The sequence below is a fragment of the Helianthus annuus genome, chromosome 8 (assembly GCF_002127325.2).
Source record: "Helianthus annuus cultivar XRQ/B chromosome 8, HanXRQr2.0-SUNRISE, whole genome shotgun sequence".
Lineage (NCBI taxonomy): Eukaryota > Viridiplantae > Streptophyta > Magnoliopsida > Asterales > Asteraceae > Helianthus > Helianthus annuus.
The window spans coordinates 46,098,022-46,101,659 of NC_035440.2; the positions used below are offsets into that span (position 1 = coordinate 46,098,022).

At 32.3% G+C, this 3,638-nt stretch overlaps 1 long non-coding RNA gene and 1 pseudogene across 2 annotated transcripts; both read right to left on the reverse strand.

Annotated features, from left to right (window-relative positions):
- Positions 1-446: 446 nt before the first annotated feature.
- LOC118479384 lies at positions 447-993 on the reverse strand. Of its 2 annotated transcripts, none has more exons than XR_004864355.1 (3): positions 961-993; positions 850-898; positions 447-760 (listed from the first exon to the last, which is right to left on the reverse strand). It is a non-coding gene; the product is annotated as an uncharacterized LOC118479384 (long non-coding RNA). The 2 variants fall into 2 exon arrangements; XR_004864356.1 differs by having other exon boundaries at positions 850-912.
- A 792-nt stretch (positions 994-1,785) lies between these two features.
- Positions 1,786-3,231, reverse strand: LOC110869929 (annotated as a pseudogene).
- Between the last annotated feature and the right edge of the window lie 407 nt (positions 3,232-3,638).

The window sequence follows — 3,638 nt, forward strand, 5'->3', positions numbered from 1 at the left end:
CCATCTTTGTCTAGTTAAACGCGGCTTTAACAAAAAATCAATTATTTATGTTCAAATTAACTATTATGTAAAAACACAATCATAGTATGTAAGTTAGATGTAATCAAATAAACTAATAATGGAAACAACATATTATAAGTAAAGGCACTTTTTTACCAAATCAATCACAATGTTCTGGTGACCCAATAAATGAACTGATCTAAACAGTAAGATCAATTAATTTAGAAAAAATCCTATATGTAAAGGCAATACTGAGTCAAACTCATTATATGCTCATGACACGCAAAGGAATGCAGCAATATTGATGCAACCTCCTATTATTAAACATCAGAGCCCGTGTTTACTTTAAGGGATCAAAATAAGATAAGACAAACTGAACACCTTATTGTCAAATCAAACAAAATTAAAATACAAGACCAGACCCTTTTATCCATCAACCCAATGTTTTTTTGAACAACCAACGTAAACTTTATTCAAATTCTAGCAAGGCGCTAGCGCCAAACATACATCCACCAAACGGAAACTTACACCAAACTGAAAACAAAAACATAAGCTTACAATAAACAAAACCCCATGCCAACACAAGCTACCCATTGTCCCTAAAGATGTCAAACCTGCACCAATCTTCCCAGTTGAGCGATTGATCCTTTGCTCGGGCTTTTATCCAAAGAAAGCTAATTCTTTTAACCTTCTCAACTATCTTCCCCACTGATGCTTGAAGACCTCTAAAGATAGCGTCATTCCTAGCCTGTTCATTTGACTTGTCAATAACAAAAAGTAACAAATTAATTGTATTTTACATCTAAATATTAAGATAATTGACATAGCTTCAGTTTCACCTACACATACCTTATTACTCTGATTCAAAAACCATCTCATATATTGAAAATGTCAGAACCTATTCACAGCAATCTACAGTTCTATAATGATGGTATTAGGAGGAATGACAAAATTACTTACTGTAATGAGAGCTACAATTCCAACCGATCAGTCTGTGTTAACACAAATCACAACAATTAAACTTCAATTAATAGAAAATAAAGCCAAAAATCGAATTCTAAGGCGTTTTTGGTTTTTTAACATGTTCGGTTAATAACCAGTGGGTTAATTAACCGGTTTTTCCATTTTTTGTTTATTCGGTTAATCTGTAAATCCGTTAAAACCGGTTAAAAAATTGGTTAATAACCGGTTCCATTACTAAATATCATTAACCACTTGCTACTCTAATGGTTATTAACTGGTTTCAGTTTCAATTAACAAACCGGTTATTATATGAACCTCTAAACTGGTTGTGGTTGCGAAATCTATATTAATGCTAAATTCCTTTGAATGCGCATAACAAAAAAAAAAACAGTAAACCATGTGAGTTCCCAGTTTACTTACAACTGTATTTAAAAAACAAAAATAAAATAAGCGCTTACCGTGGAATGAAACTGGAAATCCTCCTCCTTTACTATAAATGGCTCACAATCATCGCCGCCCATACCACTGACAGCCTATCTTCAATCAGATTTTCCCACTCAAACCACCTACTCCACTCATGCCTCTCTATAAATCAACAGTTTAAAAAAACAAAACCTCAATACTTTACCAAATACTTGTATTAATTCATTTACCATAAAAGTATAATTATGTCTCAATCTTAGCATACCAGCAATAACAAAAACCCTGAATCCAGTTAATTCTTTGATCTCCTTGTCTTCGATATCAATGACCTGCAGCCAAAAAATCGACGCTAAGGTAATTATGAAAGCAAATTAAAGATCAGTAACAACACAAAAAGAATTATATAGGTGTTTGTTCAGCAACAACTTTCATTAAAGCGTGATTGATTATATAAATTGCAGTCTCGATAAGTCGATCAATTGTCTGCAAAATTGTTTCAGTAAAACATGTACGTGTATGGTTTTTGTTAAATAATAAAGATTGCTTGAGAATATATAAATAAACACCTCTTAATCAGCCTTGGTTCCCGTGATTGAAACAGAGTAAACAACATATTATTAAGCTATATAATAAATGTGATTGGGAAAACGTAAGTTTCCGACTACAATTTTGATGTTTAAGTTAAGTTCAAAATCTGTATAAATACGCCTCTCGACCACTTCATGGTGCTCTTGATGAATACTCTCTCTTAAAGCCTAAAAAATTTTGTAAAAGTTGAGAAACTACATACAACAGATAAATAATAGAGGATCAAAAGTATATACAATACCTGAAATTCAGACATCTTGTCTTTAAACGTTTTTTCAGTGAAGTGCAAATGAAGATCATTAATTCATTACCAATAAAGATTAACTTTAAAATTCAACCAATTTCTTCCATTTATAATAAATTAACCAAGGGAGCATAGTACGTTACAGTGTGATTGCGGTTTTTGATCGGTCTACTCCTGTTCCTTTTCCACACCCGGGTTTCTGTCTATTTGTCAAATTCTGTTTGATGATTAAAAGTAAGAGTTATACGTCAAATAATTTAATTTTGTAAAAGCACAAAAACTAAACATATGATGTATATGATCTAAAATTCTAACCTCCTTGTCAAGTTCCTCAATTTTTATTTAATAAACCGTGCAACTTTTCCAACGTTGTCAACATCTTTCTCCATGTGTTGCTTGATTGGTGCATATTAACAAACAATTAACCATTAATTCAATAACAATATTTGGAATGTTTTTGATTAAATTGTGAGGATAGTAGGACACTTGACCTTCTTCGAGCAGATAGTAGTGATATAAATATAATAAAAACAGAACCGAAATAAAAGAATTGAAGTTTAGATTTCATAGCAGCAGCCTTGGTTACACCCTTTGACTCCTCATGGGCATCCTGTATAGAAATTTGTTAGCACAATTATTTCAGTAATAATTATTACTATATAATTATTACTATATCATGAAAAAAATTTATTCTAAAGACAACTCAAAAAGACCTATAATTTTTTAGTAGTTTATTCAACTTCTCATATTGTTTCTCAATGGATTGAACCTGTTAAAAGAAAAAAACAATAATGGATTAAGCTAATGAAATTAGACATGTATAAATAAAAAAAATTCAAAAAAGAGAAGAAAATGAAAAGTAAATTTGTCACCTTCTTGAAGAATTCATCCAACCCTAATTCTCAAGAATTCGCGTTATGTTGTGTTCCCATTCCAAGATCTCCACCGCCATATTGTTGATCGCGAGGATTCTCAAATGGCTCACAATCATCGCCCCCATACCCACTGTCAGCACATCTTTGACCGGATTTTCCCACTCAAACCGCTAACTTCGGTTATGAAATTGCCCGTACCAGGAGGTCCATAAAGAAGAACACCCTAATCGCAGGGAAAATACACATATTTCATATAAAGTTTGAAAAATATTATTTTTTAAAGCTATCAATTCGTACCTTTGGCGGTTTAATGCCGACCCTTATAAAGAGCTTCAGATTCATCAAAGGCAACTCAATGGATTCCCGGAGCTCTCAAATTTGATCCGATAGCCCACCAAGAAGTCCGTCTTGCCATCACATACTCATTACCTGAACCAAGAAGTCTAACTTAGAGAGCTTTCAAAATAAATATTAAATAAAACATAAAAATTGGACCTAAAATGACCAAAACATTGATTAATGGTGAAACGTAAATCAAATAATGA